The following is a 27,500-nucleotide window of genomic DNA, read 5'->3' as shown; positions in this document are numbered from 1 at the left end:
TGCATCCAATTGTAAAATTTTCTAAGATTATTTTATAATTAAAAAGAAAAGATGGCACCCTCAGATCTCATTTATAGACCCGGAGATTAGTCAGGTGGCGTCAAGATAGTGGGTTGAGATGTGCTCAAGTAAAATGAAGTGATCAAATGAATAGGAAAATCGCAGACAACCAGAACTTAACGAATGTGACCGCAGATGAGGAGGTGATTGGGATACGACAGTATCACTCAGGAGGCATGTACAGTATGTGCATACTGGTAGAAGAAATAGTTTGACTCTGTAGATAGATAGTTTAGTTGACGCCAAGGTTCCACTTAGATGAGGACGAAAGTGTTCGCCGATTGCCAACCCTTCACTTGCTAACCAACCTCCCCTGCCATTTTGGTTATATTCTGGAATTTGCTGATGATTACTCCAAACTGCAATGTCTCGTAGAGGAGGTCTTCTTTTGTAAGTGAAAGAAGCAATGCCAGATTGTAAGTAGGTCGTTTGAGGATTTAATCATACATATGCCGCGACTGGCTTGGGCAATGTGCAGGCCCAGGTTAAAGTAGCCCAGTCAGCAGGAAGATGATGTGGAAAGCGAGGGACGAGGAGGTACCCATGTTAGGCTTCGATGAGATGGGATGTAGATTCCAGATTCTTTAATTTGCAAAATACAATTTACAAAGTACTAGCTTTCGAAGACAAACTGTCTTCTTCATCAGGTACTGATGCTCTGAGGAGACAACAGCTACACTCTTTATCCGTCGGATGACCTGCCCATTGATCTTCAATTCCTCCTGCCCTTTCCAGCAGTCTTCTTAACCTCCGTGGTCGTATGCATAATCCTTCGTTGTTCAGGATTATCCCATACTGTCCATCTTGTTGTTTATTTTCTTCTTAAAACTCTGGTATATCATTTCACAATTGACCTAATCCTCAAAATTACTCCCTACATTGCCTCCATCATTTTTTCATAGCAGTTGATGAGGGTTTTCTCCACGATAACCCATGGTGTTTTATTCTTGTTGTTATGTATGAAGTCTGTTTTTTTAAATACATGTATATGTAAGCATTTACATGTCTTTTCAATGTATATTGTACTCTGTTTTGCTACTTGCCTTGTGAGTTCAACGTCCAGGAAGGGATTGTCCTTTCTTTCAAGCCACACAAAGGTTATTAAGATAGGCATGATAGCAGGGTTGATTATCAGGACCTGCAGGGTTTGCAGCCCACCTTATGGGGAACAGGAGTTTGAGTATTTACCCGACTTACTGGTGAAGGAAGGAATATAGTAAGGCTAGGAAACTCTGCTGTGGGGAAAGGCGCCAAAATAAAGATGGAATAAACAAGAAAGATATGGTCGTTATTCCAACTAATAACACCATTAAGGATCTACACAAAAAACTGCAAAATATAAGACTAGTTGGAAATTATAATAATAGCATTAAGAATAAGGTAACTGGAAATGAAATACCATTAAAAGGGGAAGAGAAGAGGGGTTGGTTCTACCTAGCACTTTGTGACAATTGTGGTAAGGTATATTTTTGTCAGAGAGGCAAATTGTGCAAGAAGAGACAAGCCAGCATAAGCAGAACATCCACCACCACAACCAAGCCTCGGCACTGGACAAACGCTGTTGGAATTATGAACATAAGATCACCTGAAAACAACATATTTCATTTATAACAACAAGAATAAAACACAAAGGGTGATCGCTCAGAAAACCTTCATCAACTCTTATGCAAAACGATGGAAGACAACGTAGGGAATACTTTTGAGGTCAAGATCAATTATGAAAAGGTAAACCAGAATTTTAAGAACATAAAAAGATGGACAGTAGGGAATAATCCCGAACGACAAAGGATTATGCATACAACCACATAAATTAAGAAGAATGTATGATGGGAGAGGCGGAATTGAAGATCAATGGGCAGGTAATCCCAGGGACTAAGAAAATAAAATAAACAGATGTCGTGGAGGGGCACATATATACCAGTGTGTAGCTGTTATCTGCTCAGTGCATCAGTACCTGATGAAGAAGACTATGTCTTTGAAGGCTAGTACTTTGTAAATTATCTAAACTTTGTAAATTGTATTTTGTAAATATATATATATATATATATAATATATATATATATATATATACATATATATATATATATATATATATATATATATATATATATATATATATATATATATATATATATATATATATATTGTCAAAGATATACATCCCTCCCTCCTGTAGATTTCCGTGTATCATTTATTTGGAAATAATTCGCTATTCATTTGACTGTCGGCCGGGAAAATTTGGCGGGTTGTAGCCATAAGAATATTTGAACCAGATAATAGCCGTTAGCACCCGTGAGGTGCTAGGCCTCCTTACCCCTCCCCCACTAAAATCTTTCGATCCACGGAACAATGAAAACCCCCTTTTCACCCCCATCACATGATGTGGGAGCATTTAGGTGTAGGGAAGGTCAAATAGGCCATTTAAAACTAGGGACCAGGTAGGATTTTAATCTTAAAGCACCTATTACTAAGTGTGCTTTTCCTCTGCCCTCTTTGCTGGTTCTCATGACATATATATTTGCAGGGATGTCGGACTAACGTTGAGCCCCCCCAATACGCAGCTAGCTTTGGGAAAAACAGAAGCTTTCTCACCTCAGAACTGGGCGCATCTATCGCCCCCTCTCCTCCATTTACGCTGGTTGAACTACCGACGATGGACAGCCAAGATGACTGTTGGTGCCACAATTATCAGACAAGGTTTGTCCATCACAAATAGTCAGTAAACCAGCCCTCCCCCTTTTACTTAAACTCCTTAAAATTCCATTTCTTTAAACTTTGACTCCTTCCTCCACAAAGCAATCCTCCTTTGTAAGAGTCCTGCCTGCCTCCCATATCTTGTCATAAATGTGCCTTGAATTTAAGTAAAGATCCCGTGATAATTATCAATTATCCCTCTCCAGTGCAATTTAAGGGCTATTTGGGCTAAGCAATACAAGTGGTAATTTTCTCTTTGTGCAAGTGTGTGTGCTTGTGTTAAAGCCCAATCAATTACGATTTCCATTGTGCCTATGTGACCATCATAATTATCTGCTGGGCTACATAGGGGTTAATATTTAATTGTGTAAGTATCCCCATTTATAAGGGGGATTCCATTTCCTTCTGTGTGTTTCCGTGGTTAATCTGGGACGTCTCTTTCAGGAAAGACAAGCGGCCCTATCGCACTCCTGTGCCCCCATTATTCAGCCTGCCACCCCACCTGAAAATTCCTGGTCACAGTCGATAGCAAATCCGTCGTGGCCCGAATGCATCATCTAGCTGAGACTATTTCGTGTAATCAGGGCAAGACTAAAAATTATTATTAGCATTGGATTAATTGTATTGCACGTTGGCCCCCTTATTAATCAGCTGGCTTGTTGCCAATCATTGCATTATTGTTCCATGTGTTCTATTAGTGAGTCTGCCCATCAGTTATCATTTTGTTTTGTTGTCTCATTGTTTTCTTGCTAAGTCTCTGTAAATAAGCCCCGGAAAATTTGTAAGAGTTCTAATTCCCAAATGGTGACCTTCTCATTCACTTGTAATCCAGGAAAATCTGAGGTAAGTTTTCAAATAACTTTTCCCTTTGCTCATAAGCTGGGCTTTCTTGGTTTTGTGGCAGCATCAATATAAACCTTGTTTCAGTTTCTCCCCAACCAAGACATCCCAGTTTATGAAAATATATATATCAAATTTCATGGCAGCTGAAGGAAACCCCCACTACAGGGAACAGTATGTAGTCATCCCACCCCACTATTGTGCTATTTTGGGAGACAGAAAGCTGATAGGACACAAGGACCAGTCAGGATAGTAACTGGGCCGCTAGGCTGACCCATAGTTAGCCTCAGCTATAAGACCTATTTTCCTTTGACCTTTGTGCTGGCTGTTATTTGCTTCTTTCAGATTTACCACTATTCTGCGCTCACTGCGGCTATTGAGGGGGTGACTCTGTGACCTTTCTCACTCTCACTCCGTTCCAAACCTCAGAAGTGCAAGGTTGCTTCTCTGTCCTACTCCCACTGCCCACGTGTCAGTACTTCTGCTGCCTGAACCCATCTTTTGCAAGTGAGCTCCATGCACAGATGCAATAAGGTGCGCCTTGAAGTTGTGCATAACGCCAGTGTTCTTTTCCTTGTTCTAAATTTCTCTCGATTTTCAGTTTTTCCAATTTTTCATTCTCCCAAACAAAGTCCCTTTGTTTCCCACAGCCTAGCACACACATTTGCCCTCATGACTTGTTCCAAGCCTAAATTAAGTTTGTTCTGTGATACTAATTAGAGCATTCCCACCATATTGCTACCATGTGCTAATTTAATATAATTAATTCTACCAGCCATCGTGAATAATTAATTTTATGTGAGAGAAAATCTGAGTAAATGAATGTTGACCTGGAATCCTGTAATCTGGCTCTGCGTATTCTGCCCCTGCCCTTGTGAAACAAGTTGCCTTAGAAGACTCATTTCCATCTTGCCACGTACAAGAATCTTCTGCAAGACAGCCTACAAGGGCCACATGTTAGACCTCTCAGCATTATCGTTGTGCTAATTTAAAATAACAGCCAATCTTAAGCAGTTTATAAGATTTGTGTTAATTTGTTATTTATTTGTTAAGTGTAGTTATACTTTTATTTGCACATTGCATGTGCCTTGATTGCTGAACTGCCAACCTATCCATATTGATTTCTAGTTGCAAATCTATAAATAAAGTAATGTAATCTAAACGACTGGTTTGAAAGGTAACCTTCCTATTTTCTTTAAATAGGTGTAATTTCAAGGTAAGTCATACTATTAATTATATTTATTGTTTATGATCTGAGTTCTAGGTGTTGGCCACTAAGGCAAATTACATTCAAAATCAATTTAACTCTTCCAGCCGGACTCAGAACATAACAGTGATGCTCTCTCCAGGTTCCTAGTCAACAAGTACTGAGAATTAGCTTTGCTATTACTAGACTAGGAAGGGAGACAAACCAAGGAATAATGTAATTCATAAAGTAATCCAATTCCATTATTTGCAAGGCCAAAGATAAAGGATGACAGAACCGAAGCTGAAGGTAACAAGGTAACGGTTATTTTTTATAATTGTTATAATATTAAGGATACGTTAGATACAGATAGGGAAGAAGTGTTTTAAAAGAAGTGATTTGTAGCTGATTTTTCAGTTATCATAGAATAGAGACGAGAGCGCCAAAAAAGTTCTTAAGTTAGCGACACAGAATAACTGCCCACAAAATTTTGTGTTGTGAGAAGCAGAATAGCAGCAGTGTTGTGACACCAGAGAACTGGTATTTAGGAAGTGCATTACCATGGATTTATTAAGCGTGAGCCGTAAACAGTTAACTAAGTATGTTGCTCAAAAACAGTTATGGCAGAGGAAGTGTCAGTGAAGTGAATTCGAAAATTCGTGTTTGTAGAAATACTGCGTGTGATAAATCTTAGCACCGTTCGGCACATGCACGTTCCATTGTCTAACTCTCACAATTCCAAGACCACCAGATCCGGTTCAGATTTTATGTTAACGTTTTAAGTGAAGTAAAGACATTATCGATGTTTTAAGTTTAATAATTCGAGCCTGCATATCGGTACTAAAATTACGCGGTCAGAAAATTTTAGTGTTCTTTTCCTCAAATTTTAAATTACCAATCGAGTATTGTGTATAAGCTGCGTAACGTCACCAGTAGCCACTAACTGTTTCTCTCCCACGCACCCTGTTCCACTTCTCATTGTCTGCGAGTGAAATTCCATTTCTTTTCACACCCTAATGTAAAATCTAACAAAATATTCTGTTTGTAATTTGAAAACCCTTTCCACCATATAACCTGTCATGACAGGAGCTAGGTATTAAATTACGTATATTGCAAAAGTAAATTTTAAAAAGTAACAGCGCAATTGTTCAAAGTAAATTATTGAAAGAATAAATTAGAGTAAATTAAACAAAACAACAAATACGTTCCAATACAAATACTCTCTCAGAGAGAGAGAGAGAGAGAGAGAGAGAGAGAACTCTAATATTCTTACATTATCACAAAGGAAAGTTGATAAGGGCCCAGTAATAATAATAATCGAGTATTGGAGAATAAACCCCATTAATTCATAAAGCCAAGGGCAATAATCTTTTTCCATTTATATCCAAAACTTTGATCTTTTTGGATCCCCAATCAATTCTTCCTTTTTACCCATTCACACATAGTGCACAAACTTGTATACGCACCCATGTGGAGTGAGCTCTTGTGCGTTTCAAAGAAAGAACGTACAACCATTTAATAACAGTTATTAACTGTCGTGCACGAGTGGGTTTTCATTATCCAAGACTTGCATATACTGCAAGCACCAAATCACACACTAAGTGCAACCCCAAAACCTTCCTTTCCTCTTGTCAGAAAGCAGACTTCCTTTCCTTGTGTCAGGGAGCAGCCACTAGTTCTTAGAACTAGTCACCCACGAGTGCAAGCCAAAGGGTTTCCTTTCCACAGTGTCACTAATTTGAGGCACTGCCAACAACTAGGTTACTGAAGCACTTACTTTTCACTTTCCCTTTCATTCATTAACCACGCTCTGCTACAGAGTGCCAATGCCAGCATATCAGCCCATAAGGATCATTACTCCTTCAGGATCGCTCCATCAGTGTGACCTCTGCACTGCACACTCAGCCACAGTGCTACCTTATTGAGAAGGTGCCACTCCAACAAAGTGCCACCAAGTTACAGGACACTTCCCCACTGTCACAGACCATCTCCCTAGACGTCCTGAAAGACTTGAACCATGTCATTAGAACAGTGCCAAGCCCTCATGAACATGGGCAAGGACACAGGGTACACAGGATGGGAACTCACCCAGTGGATGAAAGAGCAGCTGGATGAAATACTCCAGCAGGAAAGAGAAGACAGAGAAGATTGGAGGATGTATGAAGAAGCTAAGGCACCAAGAGACCTAGCTCTCAAGGACAAGGAGCTCGAGCTGGAGAAGGCTCGAAGAGAAAGTGCCGAAGCTCTATCTGCCCAACAAGCCTCCAACCTCTCACCTGCTGTTCCTAATGCTCCAGTATCTAGTATTAATGCTCTTATTCCTAAATGGATGGAAGATGAGCCCAAGGCGTGGTTGGAGGAGGTAGAAGCACTCTTTGAGAACTACACCACCACCGAGACAGAGAGGGCCACCCTGCTTGCTAAGCATATGAGCGACAAAGCCAAAACAGCCCTCCACTTGCTGAATAAGGGTAAAAGAGGGATCATGGTAGACATTCGACAGGTGATCACCAAGGCATAAGAAATCACACTGGAGAGATGGAGACAGCATTTTATAGGTCTCACCAAGGAAGTTGGTTGGCCCTGGGCTGAATGGGCCTATCATAAGACCCAGTCAGGACAACACTGGCTCGATGCCAAGGCATGCACAGAGTTCCAGGAACTGTTCAACCTGATCATGCTGGAGGATCTCTTCCAGTGTGTTTCTGGACCTCTCGCACCTCAATGACAAGCAACCTAAAACCCTCACAGAAGCTTGTCGCGTGGCTGACGACTGGGGGACCTTTAACCAGTATCATAGCACATCTCACCAGCGAAGAGTGCCACCTGGTCATCTCTCCAGTGCCACCGAAGAATGGACTTGCTGCCAAGCCACCAATGTGCAACTTCTGTAAGAGAGTTGGTCACCCCAAATCTGAGTGCAGAGCTAACCAGAAGTCCAGAAGCCTTCTAAGAAATGTCCTCTCCATCCGCCATCAGCAAGACCTCAGCCCCCACCAACACCACAGCCAATCAGCACCCAAGGCCCATGCAAAGACTATGGTCAGGGCTGCACGCTGCATATCCCTGTTGTCCAGGCACCCAGTGAACATGAGCCTTGTCTCCAGTGCCCAGCCAGATAGACCAATTTGAGGGTGTCCATGGTTGGGACCCTTCAAAGAAAGGGCTGCTTGCCATCCTGAACACAGGACCAGATGTTAGCTTGATCGCCTGGCTTCATGCAGACATAAGGGAGGATGAGCAATGGACTATAAGTTGGGTTGAGGAGCAGTCGAGGGACATCCTGACGGTCCAGCTCCAGGTCAGCACCCCTTGGGGTCCCATGGAGCATCCCCTAGGCATGGTAAGCTCCATCAAGCCAGGGTGCCACTTTCTGCTAGGGTGAGATTTACTGTGGCACCTACCACAAGAAGTGCACCTGCATTGCACATCAGCCTCTGTTACCACCGAGCTAAATTCCAAGTTCCCCCTTTCCGAGGAGGACTCCACACACAAGGATCTAAGGGCTGGAGGACATCCCCTGGCTGTGAGAAGAAAACACACCGATGTCGGACTCCCAGACTTTGAGCAGGACAAGCACCCTACTGGTCACAGATGACGCAGCCAAAGTGCCAAAGCTATGCAGGTCACAGCTAATTGCATCCCAACATGAGGACAACAACCTCTTACCTCTATGGGAGGAGGCCCTCCAGCCAGATTGAGGACTTAAAGGACCTCACCAAGGACAGTTACCTTCTTGAAGATGATGTCCTCTACAAGGTCTCCTGAGGACTGGAGGAACCCTTGCACCTCCTACATAAGGTGGTGGTAGTGCCATGGAAATTACAAACCCAAGTCCTCCAACTGGCACATGATGGGCTGGGGGGCCACTTTGGGATGAACCACACTGTGAAGTTGCTGGAGGGGAAATTCTACTGGCCGGGGTGGTGTAAGTCAGTTAAGATGTGCGTTGCTTCTTGCCCCTCCTGCCAGCTTGCAGGTAAGCCGAATGAAGTGATCCCTAGGGCACCTCCTAACCTAACCTAACCTAACCATTCCACACTGGGCCCCCTCAATGTTCTGTATGAGTGCTGGGCAGATCCTGAAAAGGAGGCATGGGCCAAAAATCTCCCCACTATCCAGCGAAATCTAAGAGCAGCATGAGCTGTGGCCCAAGCTCACGAAGCCGCAACCCAGGAGAGGGTTAAATTGTCGGTCAATAAGAAAGCCAGCACCCATAGTTTCAAGATCGGGGAGTAAGTACCAGTGCTCCGCCTAGGAGCCTCTCGCCCCCTCAAGGCGCAATTCACAGGCCCCCACAAGATTCTGGCCAAGAGGGACCAGCTAAATTACCTCATGGACTGTGGCAAGAGGAGAATGAAGTGACTCCACATCAATCTGCTTAAGCTCTTTTTGGGGGAAACTCACTCCCTGGGCAGCTACACAAGAACTTCCTCCCTCTGGAACAATGGTCGGTTTGATGAGCAAAGTTCCCCAACAGGGAAGAATTCAGAGGTCCTGGCAAACCTCCTTTACATCACACCAGGACTTGATAAGGCCAGGAGGCAAAACATCAAAGAACTCCTCTACAAGTACCTGCAGATGACGAAGGACGAACTGGGGTGCACATCAGCGGCGGAACACACCATTCATCTGGAAGACTCCACACGACCAATTGCCCAGGGATACAATAAAGTAAACCCCCAACATGCTGAGAGGATACAGGCCCAGGTCCAACTCCAGCTGGATCTGGGCTTGAGATGTCCCAGCTTGGTCCTCCCCAGTAGTGTTAGCCCCAAGGAGGTGGTTGAACCAGCTGTGCATGACTTCCTGAAAGCTGACAAAGCCAGAGCCCTAGCCAATGCCACGCATCAAAGTCTGTCTGGACAAACTAGGCCAGGCCTCATTTCTGAAAAATTTCCTTGGAAAAGGGGGTATGGGCAAATCCTCTATCAGCAGATTCTCAGCCCCTAACAGCCTTTTCAACACCCTCTGGGCGCTACCAATGCCAGGTTATGCATTTTGGCCCGAATAACGCTCCGAGCTGCTTTCAACAGCTCATGAACGAAGCGCTGGTGGGCATCCCCAACTGTGTGGTGTATATTGATGACATAGTGGTCTTCGCTTATTCCTGGGAGGAGCACCTGAGAATCATGAAGCAAGTCTTCAAAGCACTACACAGGGTGAACCTGGTGGTCAACCTAAAGAAATGCCAGTTCGGGGTGGCTGAGATTGTAAAGTCATCTGTAAAGTCATTCGTGAAGTCTCTGCTAAAAGTATTAATTGTAAAGTCTCTGCTGGGCAAGTTTTCTGTGGTGACGTCCCATTTTCTTTGCTTACAATTAGTCACGCCTAACGTGTCAGGTCATGCAAAGTTCAATCATTTAAACTATGTATATATTTTGTTTACCTGCTGTCAAAAATGTATCACATGTTTCTTCTTTCACAGGCATCAAGATTGTATCCAATTCCATTTTCTGTCTGTTCTTACATTGTAAAGTGTACTGGTTCACTGTATTTATTGTCATTTATTATTGACCTCAGGTCACTGAGGTTTTCATTGCATTCCGCAGTCTGCCGCTATATAAACTGCCTGGATCATGAATAAAGTAGCAGTAACCTTATCCTGTTCGTTTCTTTCGGACCTCTTAAAGTGGTGACCCCGGAGTGGTTCCCGAAGCCATTAGCGGACCCATATGGCAACTCAGTCTTGGCTTCAGGAACTTACTCAAGCCCTTAGCGGACTAATCACGGTGCTGAACCAGCGTTTGGACGTCTGACTCTCGTCAGCAAAATCACCAGCATCATTAGCGGACTCACACGGCACCCTCCCAAGTGCATTTTGATGCGAGTGCCTCACTCCAGTTAAGAGGGCAAAGAGTGAGTATGGATGCAGACATCCCTTCCCTCGTTCAGTTAACCGCTAACCTCGTGGATTCGGATGTCTACCTCCCCCCCATATTGCCGGCGCCTGCCCCCGCGCCGAGGCTCTCACGCTCCTCCACACCCCTGGCCATGCCCCGCACTCGCCCCTGGCCGGGGCCCAGCCCGGCAGGACAATCACGGGTCGCCCTGACCTCAAAGCTGCCGCCGTTAACGCAGGGGAACCCATCGTCATGGCTGTACAGGATCGAGAGCCAGTTCCGGATGACGGAACTCACTGATGGGGTGCTGCAGGCGGATACCGTACTTAACGCCCTGCCGAAGGAAATCTACAAAAAGCTCGTCAATTGGGTGTCCAACCCACACCCCCTCACCTACCACCTCCTGGAGGAGTCCCTCCTCGAGGCATGCTCCCTGCCAGTCACCGAGCGGGCTGCCCGCACCCTCGACCTCGCCATCAGCCCGCGGCAGGAGCAGAGCGTCAGGGAGTCATGGGGCATGATAAAGGACCTCCTCACCCTCCCAGACACCGATGGCACCAGAAAACAAAATGAAATAAGCCTGTCGCGGGAGCTCCTCCTTCGTCAGCTCCTCCCGGAGGTCCGGACACAAATCCCTGAGCCCTACGCCATCCCCCTCAACGACCTGATCCTCACGGCGCAGAACCTGACGGACTCCATGAGGGCAATGAAGCGGGTACCAGCACCTGCACTACCAGTCAGCACCATCCAGCAGGAAGAGGGCACAGAGCAGGAAGTCAACATTGTCGCCAGGAGGCGCCAAGCGCCTCACAACAGGTGGAATTCCCCGGGGCTGTGCCACTACCACAGGCAGTTTGGCAGGGACACCCGGAACTGCCTGCCGCCCTGTTCATTCACCCATTCAAAAAACGGGGGTGGTGGCGCCCAGCAGGACAGGCCGCCATGGCAGCAGAAGAACCCAGGGGCCCAGAATCAGTGGGCTTCTACGTCTGCGACACTGTCTCCGGCAGGATGATGCTGGTCGACACGGGGGCTATTAGATCAATCTTCCCGGCATCCAGAGAGGACCTCAAGCGAGAATCGAACCTGGCTGCCTTCCTAATGGCCGCCAACAGGTCCCCCATCCTCTCCTATGACACCAGGGCCCTGTCGATCTCCATCCTTGGCCGGAGATATTCCCGGGACTTCGTCATTGCAGACATGAGGACCCCGCTCCTGGGTGCGGATTTCCTTGCCCACTTCGGGCTGGCAGTCGACGTCGGTAGGAAGCGCCTCCTCAACACCGACTCCTGCCAGTCCCTCCCGTTGGCAACGGGACCCAAGGCGCCCACCATCTGTTCCGCCGCCCCCACCAGTACGCACAGCTGCTGACGGAGTTCCCAGAAGTTTTCAGGCCCGAGCTCCACCAAGTCCCCGAGGCCCCAGCCAAACATGGCATCTACCATCACATAAAGACAAAGGCCCCCCCCTGCACACACGAGGTTCTGGAGGCTTCCCCCACGGCACCTACAGGAGGCCTAGAACGCATTCGCTGAAATGGAGCGGATGGGAATCTGCAAGAAGGCCTCCAGCCCATGGGCGTCCCCCCTCCTCATGATGCAGAAACCAGATGGCTCCTGGAGACCCTGCAGCTACTACAGGCGGCTTAACCTCGCAACGGAACCTGACCATTACCCCCTGCCGAACATGCAGGACCTAACGGCTTCCTTCCATGGGGCCAAAATTTTTACTAAGTTGGATCTCTTGAAGTCCTATTTTCAGGTACCAGTCGCGCCAGAGGACATCACGCCTTTCGGGTCCTATGTGTTCGCCATCTCCACCTTCGGCCTGAGGAATGCCGGGGCGACTTTCCAGCGACTCATGGACAGCGTCCTGGGTGACCTGAAGTTCTGCGTCTGCTATGTAGATGATATCCTTATATTTTTCAGGTCCCACAGGGAGCACCAGAAACACATCCGGGTAGTCCTGCAGCGCCTGCAGGAGAACAGCCTTGTCATACGTTTCGACAAGTGCACCTTCGACGTCCAGAAAGCGGATTTCCTGGGCCATGAGATATCCCTGGATGGTGTCCGCCCGCTCACATCCAAAGTCGCAGCTGTCACCAGGTTCCCCGTCCCCACCTCTGTCAAGGCCGTCCAGGAGTTCCTCAGGATGGTGAACTACTATAGGAGGTTCATCCCCGGGATCACACACCACGGCCCCTGATGGAAACACTCAAAGGCCAACCAAAGTCCTTGTTGTGGGGACCCAGCCAGCGGCAGACCTTCTCCTGAAGAAAGGCCCCCGCCGAGGCAACTGCCTTGGCCCACCAGGACCCCAACGCCCGCCTCCAGCTGACGACGGACGCCAGCAACGACGTCTGTGGTGCTGTCTTGGAGCAGATCATCGACGGCGCCCCCCAGCCCATCGCCTTCTTCAGCAAGAAGTTCAACCCCGCAGAGGCCCGTTACAGCACCATTGACAGGGAACTCTGAGCAGTATACCGTGCAGTCCGGCATTTCAAGTTCCTCCTAGAGGGCACGCCCTTCACAATCTATACGGACCATCAGATGCTGGTACACGCCTTCACAAAGCAAGGGGACGCATGGTCTTCCAGGTAGCAGCGGCATCTCTCGGCCATCGCCAAGTTCACCTGCTCCATCAAGTACCTCCCCGGCAGGAAGAACCCCATGGCGGATGCCCTCTCCAGGGTCGAGATGAACGCAGTGCAGCTCGGGATCAACTACGAAGACCTCGCCAGGGAACAGGCCGCCGACCCAGAGACCCCAGCCTACCGCATTGCCATCACGTTCCTGAAGTGGAGGGACGTGCCCCTCGCCCACGGGGGACCAAGTCTCCTCTGCAGCGTCAGTACCGGCCAGCCCCGCCCCCTGGTGCCAGCCTCCCGCCGCCGCCAGGTATTCGACGTCATCCACAGCCTCTCACACCCCTCCAGCAGGACGACAGCCAAGCTACTGTCAGGGAAGTTCGTCTGACACGGAATGCAGAAGGACGCGAGGTCTTGGGCAAGGCAGTGCCAGCAGTGCCAAACCAGCAAGGTGGGGCGTCACACCGAGTCTGGGGTAGGCGAGTTCCCGCAGCCAGAGTGATGCTTTGGCCACATCCACATCCACATCGTCGGGCCCCTTCCCCCATCAGGCGGGTCCAGATACCTCCTGATGGACGTAGACCGCTCAACGCGGTGGCCCGAAGCCACGCCAATGCAAGAAGCCACCACCAGCGCATGTGCCGAGGCCCTCCTCTCCAGCTGGATCAGCCGTTTCGGCGTCCCAGACTACACACAGCCAACAGGGGTCCCACTTCCAGTCCGAGTTGTGGTCCGCCCTGGCTCGGCTGCTGGGGACAACGCATCACATCACCACGGCCTACAACCCAGCGGCCAACGGCTTGGTCGAGAGGTTTCATAGGTCCCTGAAGGCGTCCCTTATGGCCCGCTGCACCGCCAAGGACTGGAAGTACCAGCTGCCGTGGGTCCTCCTCGGGTTGAGAACCGCCCCCAGGGCCGACGGCACCCCATCCGCGGATGAAAAAACCTACTGCAAGTCCCTCGTGGTCCAGGGTGAGCTCGTGAGCCGACAGGTCGGCCACCTTCATGCCGCCTGGGCTGGGCTGGGCTGGCCTCCACCACCCACGTCTTCATCAGGGATGACGCCGTCTGCCCGCCACTGACCAGGCCCTACAGGGGACCCTTCCGAGTGTCGGAACGGAACACCAAGGCGTTCTTACTAGTACTTCACGGAAGGAACGACTGGGTGTCAATTGACCAAGTCAAGCCCGCTCTTCTGGGAGGACACAGACGTCACCGCACCGCACCCTCCGCCTGCTCAGCCTTCGCCACAGCCAGGCCCTCATAAGGGGCGGAGACGCAGCCACCCCCGAAAAAGTCAGCCCACACCCGCAGTCAGGCAAACCCACACAGAGAGAGTTCCCCCGATGTCCTCACGCAGCTGGGGCCCCTGCAGCTCCCCAGCAGATATGCCAACTAATCGGACGTTACCTATGTTTTTTTTTTTTGGGGGGGGGTATTTGTAAAGTCATCTGTAAAGTCATTTGTGAAGTCTCTGCTAAAAGTGTTAATTGTAAAGTCTCTGCTGGGCAAGTTTTCTGTGGTGACATCCCATTTTCTTTGCTTACAATTAGTCACGCCTAACGTGTCAGGTCACACAAAGTTCAATCATTTAAACTATGTATATATTTTGTTTACCTGCTGTCAAAAATGTATCACATGTTTCTTCTTTCACAGGCATCAAGATTGTATCCAATTCCATTTTCTGTCTGTTCTTACATTGTAAAGTGTACTGGTTCACTGTATTTATTGTTATTTATTATCGACCTCAGGTCACTGAGGTTCTCATTGTATTCCGCGGCGCGACGCCAGTCTGCCACTATATAAACTGCCTGGATCATGAATAAAGTAGCAGTAACCTTATCCTGCTCATTTCTTTCGCACCTCTTAAAAGACAGCGGCAAGTTGATGCCAAAGGATGGCAACATCCAGGCCATCTGGGAAATGCCCTACCCTACCACAAAGAAGGTTCATTCCAAACCTCTCAGAAGCAGCTGCCCACATAACCAATTTGTTTAAGGGAAACAAGGAGTTCTGCTGCACCCCCTAGTGCAAGAAGGTCTACAATCACCTCAAGGAGATTCTGATCAACAAACCGGTATTGCGAACCCCAGACTATGACCGACCATTCTATTTGGCAGTAGATGCTCGTGATGTAGAGGTAGGTGCCATTCTGTTCCAAGAGAAGGACCAAATGGGGCACCCTATTGCCTACTACATGAAGAAACTGAAACCTGGCATGGATGAGGTACTATATGAAAAGGAACTCCTTGGGTTGGTCCTATCCATAAAGTATTTTGAGGTGGTGCCTGGATCCAGCACATCAGGGCACCAACAATAAAATAGCGAACATGCTCTCTAGGCACCAAGCCTGGCCATCCCTGTGTACAGTAGTAGTAATGACACCTAACACCCTAGGCAATCTTGTAGTACTAACCTTGGTAATAAACTCACAATAAAACTGTCCAATAGTCAAGCTGGCACACACCTGACCACTTAACATAATTAACCCTTCAGGTTGCTCACGTCCAAAAACATTGCATGTGATATTCCATAAAAAATTGTGAAATCCGCAAATAATTGCATTTAGGTAGGTCAGTGTCATTTAATTTAGTGCCAGGCCAGTAAGATAGTAGACCTTGTCAGCAAGACATATTTTTCCATGTACCCTCTGCCTAGGAATTAGAGTTCCACTGTCATCAGAGACAGCCAGTAGAAGTCTGTAGACACCGTTGTCTAGTGTTAGGCTCTGCTGCAGTAAGTAAGTTAGTAAAACTAGTATCCCCTCCTAGCAGTTAGGTAGGTCATTTTAGTTAGCTGCATTGCAAAAGTACGACTCATTTAGGGAGCTAACTGACCAGTTGAGACGAATAACTTACTTAGCCAAGGCCTTCACGCCCGAAAGGGAGTGAATGACTTCTTAAAGGGGAGAGTTTTCACATATTTAGAAAATTCAGCCCTCCAGTGCCTTAGCTAGGAAGTCAAATTTCATGACGGGGACAGGAAGCTGTTAGGGCACAAGGACCAGTCAGGATAGTAATTGGGTTGCTAGGATGACCCATAGTTAGTCTTAACTATAAGACCTATTTCCCTTTGACCTTTGTGCTGGCTGTTATTTGCTTCTTTCAGATACACCGCTGTACTGTGCTCACTGTGGCTACTGAGGGGCAACCCTGTGACCTCTCTCGCTCTCACTCTGCTCCAAACCGCAGAAGTGCAAGGTCACTTCTCTGTCCTACTCCCACCGCCCACGTGTCAGGACTTCTGCTGCCTGAACCCATCTTTTGCAAGTGAGTAATGTCAGTGTTCTTTTACTTGTTCTAAATTTCTCTCAGTTTTCAGTATTTCCAACTTCTCATTCTCCCAAACAAATTCCCTTTATTTCCCACAGCCTAACACGCACATTTGCCCTCAAGACTTGTTCCAAGCCTAAATTAAGTTTGTTCTTTGGTAATAATTAGAGCATTCCCACCATAGTGTTACCATGTGCTAATTAAATCTAATTAATCCTTCCAGCTGTTATGCAGTGAATAAGTATGAGATTCACTGATCGGGATTGTGAAAGAGAGAGAGAGAGAGAGAGAGAGACGATGTTGATAGTTTAAAATGATGAGCCATGAGACCAAGTAAATTGAAGTATAAATATATACAAACCTCCAAGATGTGGGAAAGGAAGGAGGAGCTAGAAGAAAGGTTATGAAGCGAAAAGGTCAGCAAAATTGACCTGATTTGTCCTTGCCAAAAGTGGGAGTTGAAATTGAACCATTAAGGATAGAGTAGACTTCCTCAAAGAGGCAGAGTTTTGTTCAATATAGGTCCAGAGTTCATTCTGATCAATTTTTAGTTAGAGTTAACTTGAAACCCATTTGGGTAGGGTCTGTGTCACTCTCTCCTCTCTGACATCAAGTAAATTTCTAAGTCCAGAGTGGCTGGCTGTGTGAAATAGTTTAGTGTTAAGAATAAATATGAAAAACCGTGCCCGGCGAAATACTTAACCCCCTCCTGAAAGTAGAAAGCATTAATAGACAATTTCAACCTAACTTACCGAGTCCCCTGTGTTACTATCAAGTGAAAGTCAACAGACAGAAACGGAGTCATTCATATGTGATGCAACGCAATACAAATAAAAAGTGCACCGCATAACATATAAAGTGGTGGCAGCGGTGGGGGAGCCCTTACGTTTGAAAAACAATAAAGTTCACGGCCCTAGAGAAATTTACCGAGAGTGAGTAGTGACTGCGCTAAAACTAACTCTCAATTTAACAGCGCAAATAATTTCAAGACGGTCTTCATCAACTAGAAACATCAAACACTGTAGCAGAAGGGAAACGAAGCAGAACGAAATATTCCACGAACCAGCGAAACTCTTTGCGTCGATCGGAGTGAAAAATTGACAGCGGTAAATCTCTGCCTAGTTTGAAACTTCCGAACGTTCGCATAAGATCAACAAGAAATTCAGTTTAATGATTATATATGACCCTAATAAGAACCATAGTAATAATCACGGCATAGAACAGCGGTGATTTTTATAAGAAGTATAACGTAATTTACGAAAGAATTGGCAACTCGCCTAAACTCGCCCGATCGCAGCAGTGGAGAAGACGAAAACAAACAGTGTTGGCGGATGTATGAAAGTCGCTAACATCTACGTCAGTTCAGTGAACTTTTCTATCGTGTACGGACTTAAATACACGAAATTCCCAAAATTTTGGTCGCTAAAGGGAGACTTAGCGAAGGTAGCGGTAGCAGAGCAGTGACGACGACAGCGACGAGCGAGAGCGGAAGACGGCGACGAAGAGAGCGGAAGCAATCGGACGCGATACAGTTTTAGAAGTCAACGCGTTGATAACCACCTCTCAAAAAGTGACGTCTTCAATCCACAATTTGGAAGGATTCCCAATTTTTTTCTCTCTTCGACAAATTTTAGTAACAGACTGGAAGACGGCCGAGCTGTGCCGAATTATCGCTGGATGCTAACGACAAATTGCGCTCAAGTGCAATCAGCGCGATCTTCAAGTGCAAGGCGACACGAAGCTAATTGAATAATTGTGAGAGAGTCCTATGAAGGAATGAGATAGGAAAAATTTGAATTGCAATTGTGGAGTATAGGCACTAAGAATTTAGGCAACATGAAACTGAAGTAAGTACCTGCTTCTCAAATTTTTTTTTTTATTCATTTTTCATTCTTGGAATCATTGAATATTTTATGAGTTAATATGAATGAATCTTTTGATGAAGTAATTGCCCGACTGCAACAGACAAGAAGCGAAGACCAGACTCAATATAATCTAAGACCTGTACCTGAACGACTTTCTAGACAAATTATTCCTAGTAATACTAGACCCAGACGTTCTCATAGTCAGGGTCCCCACTTAGTTTACTGAGTGCGCCTAACCCTTCAGTTGTAACCACTAACCCAATAACTTCCATTGTACCTAGAAATTACAACATGGCGCAAGCCGTAATCACCAAGCCACTAAATTTTGTGGAACAGTAGACCCAAGTAATGTAGATAAAAGTAGATTAGAAGAATATGGTGTAAATCGATGGATAGCAGACACAGAAAGCAGAATTTCAGCTGCTGGTATCACAGATGAGAGAAAGAAAATAGATGAAGCACTCTTGTATGTTAGTATGGAACATGGTGATGCACATACAGTTCTTCATTCAGTACTTTTTAGGAATATTACTCTGTTTAACGAATTCAAGAAACAGTGCTTACAGTTTTGGCAACCAGAAGCACAGAAAGATCCATGGTACAACATAGGAACTTTCCATCATCAGAAATATGAGGGAAATCACTTAGTTTTAGCAACTAGAGTAGAGGAAGCTATAGATAGAGTGACGACAGATATGAAAGCTGTAGGAATTGTTGTTGGAAGGAAGGATGACTTTGATGATAATGAAACAGATTTAGCTAGTATATCCAAGGTAATTAAATATATGTCATTAGGACCAATCTACGATGCTTTGGGTAAGGAAGAAAGAGTAGCCTTAAAGAAGTACTGTGATAGAAAGCCAAATGATGGAATTGTACAAACCTTGATGTACATAGAAAGGAAAGTAAAACAGAATTCATCAAGTAGTAGTGCAGATTTTACGGGAACCGTAGCTAGTGGAAACCCAAGAAATAATAGCAATCAGTCCAATAGAAACCAATCAGGGCAAGCTAGGTCTAGGTATCAGGAAATAGAAATTCGTTTGATAGAAATGGTGGGAACAACAATAGGAGATTTAATCAATCAAACAGAAACAATCAAGGTAGGCCGCCAAATAGAGGTAACAATGGGAATACCACTGGAACTAATGGAAATAACAGTGGAAATAACAGGACTCCTGGACAGAGGGGAGCTAGTCAAGGCCAAAATTCGGGGAATAATAGGCCACAGTCAAATAGGCAAAGACTAAATTGTGGAAATTGTGGTTATTCCAACTATACAACACAGAATTGTAGAAGAAACAAATGGTGTTCGAATTGCAATAAGACAGGACATTTAATCCAGAACTGTTGGTGCAACAAACAGGGAAATTCTCAGGGGTCTCAAAATAACCAAAGTACTCAGCCTAGTAACCAAAATACCTCCCCCAGTAACCCAAATCAAGGGGATTCTCAGTGACAATCACAGAGAGCGCAACAGAAAGGTCCATCCTTACAGAAAGAAATAGTGACATTGAATAAGGATGTGTCCCCAATAGACATTACTCGAAGTAATGAAATAGTGTTTTCTGTTAAGAATTTTAATACGTGTCAGGAAGAGTTGCCTATCATACAAGTACACTTAGAAGGTGTACTGAGTTCCATATTGTTGGATACAGGCAGTACTGTAAGTATCATAGATAAAGGCACTTTAACAGAACATATAGGTTGTGAGCTTTCCCAAATGAAAAAATCTTATAGGACCATAAAGGGGATCGCTGGAAAGCAAATAACGGCTATAGGCAATGTCAATTTAGAGATAGAAATTCTAAATAAGAAATACAGGGAAGAGTTTGTGGTGTTAGAGAGAAATATTTTCCAGCTCAAGCTCTATTTTCCTTCCAGGCTATGAAAAGATGTGGAATTGCACTAGATTGTAGCAATGGAAGAATAACTATCAAGGAAATTGATAGAGGAAATGTTTGCTCTCTTGAAGAAGAGGAACAGTTTCAGATAAACTTGATCACTTTACCTGAGACAGCCTCAGCTGAAGAAGTAGACATCCAACAGATAGAAATAGAATTTAATGCTAACCCGGGTAGGACAGTGAGTAGAAATTCAATGATAGAAGAAATAGGAGAAGATAGACAAACTACTTTTAAAAGCCTAGAAGCCACTCAGGAGGAATTCTCAGATAGCAGGTATGAACCTGATAACTCAAGTGCACGACAAGTAGATACCTCCGAAGAACTTAGTTCATTTTCCCAACCTGACGATCCTGACACGCTAATAGATTGTAGCCACTTAATAATAAGAGAAGATACGGAAGAGAAGTATCTCAATGAGGTGTTGCTGTTAGGCAACCTGAAAATGACAGAGATAGGTTCTGTGATACCACAAGATGAAAGTTCAGATGATACTGATGTCTGTTACACTGCCGATGCACAGAATGCAGAAGAGATCTGCTTAGTTAGTACTGCCGATGATAATCTTGTAAAACTCAAATTAAACAATAGCGTTATACTGCATCCACAAGGTCTGACAAAGGTTTGTCTTAGAATTGTAACAGATAAAAACCTAGGTGATACAGATGTGTTATTAGTTAATGAAGACTTACCAGACTTTGTGAAAATGGACAATTCCTAGTAAGACTTAATGGTGGAAATTGCACGACTTATGTGTATAATTATTCTGACAAGAGACTAGAATTGCATGCCGGCATAGAATTCTGTAAAGGGAATTGTGATTACTAACCCTTTACTAACCCTAAGTGAAAAAGCATTTGTCTCTGTAGCTGACACAAGAGTTAAATTAGAAGGGAAGTAAATAATACAGATTTTCCTCATTGTAGGGACAGGTTAATACAGATATTAGAGAAATATAGGAATGTTGTAGCAGTAACAGGAGATAAGTTAGGAAGGACAGATGTCCTGCAGCACAAAATAGTCATAGAAGAAGGTGCTAGACCCTTTTATATACCTAACTACAAACTTCCAATAAGTCAAAGACCCATTGTAGACGAGATGGTTGAAGAGATGAAGGAAGATGGAGTCGTAATACCTTCTCAGTCGCCTTATAATTCACCTTTACTGCTAGTTCCAAAGAAAGACGGTACTTGGAGGATGGTAATAGATTACTGTAAATTGAATTCCCACACCGTCCCTGATCGAATGCCAATGCCAGTCATTAATGACATGTTAGCTCAATTAGGAGGTGCCAAGGTTTTTTCTAGCCTCGATCTACTAAGTGGATATTGGCAAGTTCCTCTCGATGAAGAATCCAAGCATCTCACGGCATTCAGTACTCATAAAGAACATTTTCAATTCGAGGTAATGCCGTTTGGTCTTACTTCGGCTCCTTTAACGTTTGTACGTTTAATGCTGCAAATCTTAGGAGATGTTGAAGACATATCGGTTTATCTTGACGATGTAATAATTGCTAGTAAGGATGTAGAGAGTCATTTCAAGACAATAGAATTAGTATTAGATAGGCTCAGAAAGGCCGGTTTAAAGGTAAAAATTAAGAAATGTCAGTTTCTGAAGAAATCTCTAGAATATCTAGGACATGTTATCAGTGAACATGGTTTGAAAATGCAAGAAGGAAAGATTAAGGCTATTGTGGACTATCCAGCTCCAAGAAATTTGAAGGCACTAAGAAGATTCCTAGGTATGGTAGGATATTATCGACCTTTCATAAAGGGATTTGCTACCATAGCAAAACCATTAACTGAGTTAACTAGGAAAGATGCTAGCTATGAGTGGAAAGATGAACAGGAAACAGCGTTCAAAACACTAAAGGATATGTTGATAACAGATCCTATCCTAGTTTATCCAAACTTCGAGAAGGAATTCTACTTAGCCTGTGATGCTTCAAGTACAGGACTAGGTGCCGTCTTGATGCAAAAGGAAAAAACAAGGATGAGGACTGTTTACTATGCCAGTAGAGTTTTGAATGCAGCTGAAAGAAATTACAGTACAACAGAAAGGGAATGTTTAGCATTAGTCTGGGGATTACAGAAATTTAGACACATTTTGCTAGGACATAAAATTAATGTTCTCACAGATCATAAACCCATTTGTGATCTTTTCAAGAAAAGGGCTTTTACCAATAATATGAAGTTCAATAGATGGTTCGTTAGCGTATTAGAATTTTCCCCAGAATTTAGATACATACCAGGTAGATATAACACATTAGCTGACGCCTTATCTAGATCACAAGAAGAGAACGAGAAACAAATTACCACTCATAATTTCGCCTTCAGTTGTCAAATCACAGACCTAGATTTAGACAAAGTTCGTCAGGAACAACAAAGGATTCTAGAATAAGGGAAGTAATTGGTAACCTCTTGCAAGGTGAGGAAAATTCAGTTTCAATTGATAGATGGGTTATTGTACAAGACTTCAGACGAACCAAATGCTTGTTCACGTTTGTACATTCCTAATACACTAATACAGGACGTCTTAGAACTAACCCATTCATACAAGTTATCAGGACATCCTGGAATTAAGAAAACATGTAGAACTATCACTAGAAACTATTTTTGGCCTCGATGTAGTGAAGATGCTAGTCGATTTGTTCAGAACTGTACCATATGTAATGTACATAAGGGGAATGTCAACGTAAAGGCTCCTCTGGAAATGTATCCTTCAGAATTAAATCCTTTTCAAGTAGTCACAATGGATTTCTTAGGTCCATTCCCGAACACCATCAGAGGAAATAAACAGATTTTAGTTTTCATTGACTATTTGACCAGATACGTAGAAATTGTTCCAACTAGAAACAGAGAAGCATCAACAGTGGCAGAAGCCTTTAAGTCTAGAATTATAACCAGACATTCATGTCCTCAAGTTTTGCTCTCAGACAATGCTGCTGAATTTACTAGTGACATTCTAAAAAACTGTGTGACTTTTATGAGATACAGAAATGTCAAATAACAGCACATAACCCAAGCTCAAATGGAGCAGTAGAAAAGAGCAAATCGCAAGATAAAGGATGTTCTGAAAACATTGGTAACACCAAGCACTGAAGACTGGGACTTGACTCTCGAAGACATACAATTTACTCTAAACAACACAGTAAATGAATCAATAGGAGAAACTCCTCATTTCCTATTGTATGGCTACCAAAAGAGAATGCCAAATTCACTTTTGGATGATGCCGCACCACCCAGACGTGCGTACAACTACGAGGACTATATTGCTTGGAAGACAAGACGTGCGTGCTGAAACCGTTAAAGTCACCAGGGCTAGATTAAAGGAGTTACATAAAAAATCTAGTAAGTATTACAATAACAGATCCACCATACCTTCGTTAAAGGTAGGACAACAAGTTTATGTACTCAATCATGTTCTTGAAGGACCTAATACTAAAGTAAACCCAAAATTTCGAGGTCCATATAGAGTTTTAGAAGTTTTGAAGTTGAATAAATTCAAGTTAATGCATGAGATTACCTTGAAAGAATCCATTGTACATTGGAACCACATTAAAGTAGTTCATTCAAAACCTTGGTCGTCTACCCAGTTGAAAGATTTGTCCAATAAAGATAAGATAGATAATAAAATAGAATCTTCAATGACCCCAAGGTATAATTTGAGAAGAAGGTAATGGCAAGTGCAATGGTAAACAAATGTAGTTGATAAGATTTTTACTGCTTAATAACATTATTTCAGCAAATGGATTGTATGGTGGTTGGCAGTGAGTCAAATTGTGAACTCACTCGTACAACTAAGGAAGGGGAGCCATCATCAAGGAACATGACAAGGTAAAGATGATACAGGACCTAGCCATTGTTAAGATAGGAACGGGCCCATTATCGATCAGAGAGAGCAGTTAGTCCAGCTGAGCAATCAGATACAGGCAGGATTACACAGCGTCCAAGATAGAAATTTGTACGACATGCTTTCCAAGTTGAAGAGTGACATCGATAATGTTATGCCAAGGAAAGTAGTAAAGCGATCACTCATACCCTTTATAGGCGTCGCTTTACACAATCTCTTTGGAGTGGCGACCGATGGTAATGTTGAAGGCTAAAGGAAAGAGTGGCACAACTTGAAAATTGGGCTTCTGAGCAGGGCACTGTCTATAATAAAGTAATAGGAAATGTCAATCAAAATCAGAAAATGATCACAGTGCTGAAAGAATTTGTGAATAGTGCCCTCCATAATGTTTCATCAGAAATTGCTAGAATCCATCAAACAGAAATGATGGAGCAACTGCTCATAGAAACAAGTAATTTCCTTCTGGAATACAAGGAATTACTCAATGCAATCATGATGGCAGGTAAAAACCTGCTGTCGCCTTTTCTGATAACCCATAGTGAAATTGAAGCCATTATTCAGAAATGTGTTGTGAACAATCACTTGAAGCCACTAGTAGAAAATATAGTGGACTATTATGGCCTGATCACAGTGAAAGTGGTAGCCAATCAAATCATACTAGTGATCCCTTTCAACAACCCAGACGTCAACTCGTTGATGTCAGTCTATCCATTCCCAATGGTAGTAGATAATAAGTCCATTGTACTAGAAGGAACAGTTCGAAACTTTGCCTTGCAGCATGATTCGTTCCTAGTGACTGAAATTCCCGAACATGAGTTCAGGGAATGTGTCATGCTTAATGATGGTGCATATGTTTGTAACATTGTGAATTTCTATGAACCCTTGAATGCTCTTCATTGCCTAGATTATCTTGTAAACAACAAGAATGGTAAGAACCACTGTAAATATCTACAGTTTACAGAAAATTTTAAGGCTCAAATCATTGATGATGAAATTTTTGTGTTCTCAGCAAACAGATTGAATGCTAAGATTGACTGTAAGTCAAACAAAACAGAAGTAGTTTTCATTAACGTACACTCATTTTCATCTGCTTGTGAATTGGTCATTTTACATAATTTGTATTACAAACCTACAGTCTTCACGACATACAGTTTGAATTTCACTAAAAGTGTACATCAGTTTGAAGTTATTAAAGAATTTCAGCTTTCAGAACTGGAATTGGAGACATTCACAAAGCCAGAAGAGGTTCATACTTTCTTTCATACATATAAGACCGAGATTTCTCCTATCATGTCATTCATAAATGTCATTCTTTTGGTACTGTTTGCTTTCATTTCTTTTATAATTGTCAGGAAATTGATATCAAATAAGCTTACCATAATCAAAGACATGATGGACAAAATCCTTCCTAAAGAGTGATAGCGTTTACCATTGACTTGCCACTTGAACATTTGATGATTGATTTTTTTTATTTTACAATTTATGATTTCTTTTAATAACAATCAGGTATGTTCTTCATGTGTGAATTTTTACCAAGTTATCATGATTGATAACCAGGGAGTAATAGGCATTTGATATATTTACTTTGCCATAATTTTCTGCATTTAGTTTGAGTATTTGATATATAAGTTCATGATTATTTTGTTTGCATTTATTGCTTGTTAATAGAAATTATTGAAATTGAAGTAATTGACTATAGTCAAGTTTTTCTTCGAATGTATATCATAGGCATTCATATAATTTTATTTCCGTACACCTGCTTACATGACTACTTATTCAAATTCGCATTACATTATTATTGCTAGGTTTACCTTTCTTGGTTGGCTTAGAGTTAATTTTTGTAATGGTTTTGTATACTGTTGAGTTAATTATCTACTTGCATTGTAGTCAATGCAGGTAGGTGGCCAGTGATGTTATGCAGTGAATAAGTATGAGATTCACTGATCGGGATTGTAGAGAGAGAGAGAGAGAGAGAGAGAGAGAGAGAGAGAGAGAGAGAGAGACGATGTTGATAGTTTTAAATGATGAGCTATGAGACCAAGTAAATTGAAGTATAACCATAACAAACCTCCAAGATGTGGGAAAGGAAGGAGGAGCTAGAAGAAAGGTTATGAAGTGAAAAGGTCAGCAAAATTGACCTGATTTGTCCTTGCCAAAAGTGGGAGTTGAAATTGAACCATTAAGGATAGAGTAGACTTCCTCAAAGAGGCAGAGTTTTGTTCAACATAGGTCCAGAGTTCATTCTGATCAATTTTTAGTTAGAGTTAACTTGAAACCCATTTGGGTAGGGTCTGTGTCACTCTCTCCTCTCTGACATCAAGTAAATTTCTAAGTCCAGAGTGGCTGGCCGTGTGAAATAGTTTAGTGTTAAGAATAAATATGAAAAACCGTGCCCGGCGAAATACTTAACCCCTCCTGAAAAGTAGAAAGCATTAATAGACAATTTCAACCTAACTTACCGAGTCCCCTGCGTTACTATCAAGTGAAAGTCAACAGACAGAAACGGAGTCATTCATATGTGGTGCAACGCAATACAAATAAAAAGTGCACCGCATAACACAGCCAATGCTAATAATTAATTTCATGTGAGAAAATCTGTGTGTAAATGAATGCTGACCTGGAATTCTTTTCCAGAATCCTGTAATTTGGCTCTTCGCATTCTGCCCCTGCCCTTGTGAAACTCATTTCCACCTTGCCACGTGCAAGAATTTTCTGCAAGTCATTCTACAAGGGCCACGTGTTAGGCCTCTCAGCGTTATCGTTGTGTTAATGTAAAATAATTTTATCAGCCAGTCTTAAGGAGTTTATAAGATTTGTGTTAACCTTCTATTTATTTGCTAACTGCAGTTATGTTTTTTTGCACATTGCATGTGCCTTGATTGCTGAACTGCCAGCCTATCCATATTAATTTCTAGTTGCAAATATGTATAAAAAGTAATGTAATCTAACGACTGGTTTAAAAGGTTACCTTCCCATTTTCTTTGAATAGATGTAATTTCAAGGTAAGTCATACCATTAATTACACTTATTGCTTATGTTCTGAGCTCTAGGCATTGGCCCCTAAGGCAAATTACATTCAAAATTCAATTTAATATTTTCCAGTCAGACTCAGAACATAAATATATATATATATATATATATATATATATATATATATATATATATATATATATATAATGTGTGTGTGTGTGTGTGTGTGTACGTATGTATTTAAACTTGGCCATAACTTACGATCTTTTGCATTTTCCTCCTAAGCCAGTTCCACAAGTGATTAAGCCATTTGGTAGTGCAACTGGGACGGACTGGCGCTGGTTTCGGTTGTGGGGACCGTTCTGGACAAGATAGTGCACCCTGAAGTGAAAGGTTTCCACGCGTCAATTGAGAATGGTAGGCGTTT

The 27,500-nt window shown here is 43.5% G+C and overlaps 1 long non-coding RNA gene across 1 annotated transcript in view; it reads right to left on the bottom strand.

Annotated features, from left to right (window-relative positions):
- The window catches only part of LOC136826475 (uncharacterized), a 36,592-nt gene that overhangs the window by 8,622 nt on the left and 470 nt on the right, over positions 1-27,500 (bottom strand). The window contains exon 2 of the long non-coding RNA XR_010849625.1: positions 27,335-27,454. This is a non-coding gene — a long non-coding RNA (uncharacterized lncRNA). The remainder of the gene's footprint in view (positions 1-27,334; positions 27,455-27,500) is intronic.

Source organism: Macrobrachium rosenbergii, chromosome 41, assembly GCF_040412425.1.
Source record: "Macrobrachium rosenbergii isolate ZJJX-2024 chromosome 41, ASM4041242v1, whole genome shotgun sequence".
Classification (NCBI taxonomy): domain Eukaryota; kingdom Metazoa; phylum Arthropoda; class Malacostraca; order Decapoda; family Palaemonidae; genus Macrobrachium; species Macrobrachium rosenbergii.
Note: the sequence above shows the minus strand (reverse complement) of the source record. Positions and strands in the feature narration are given on the sequence as shown.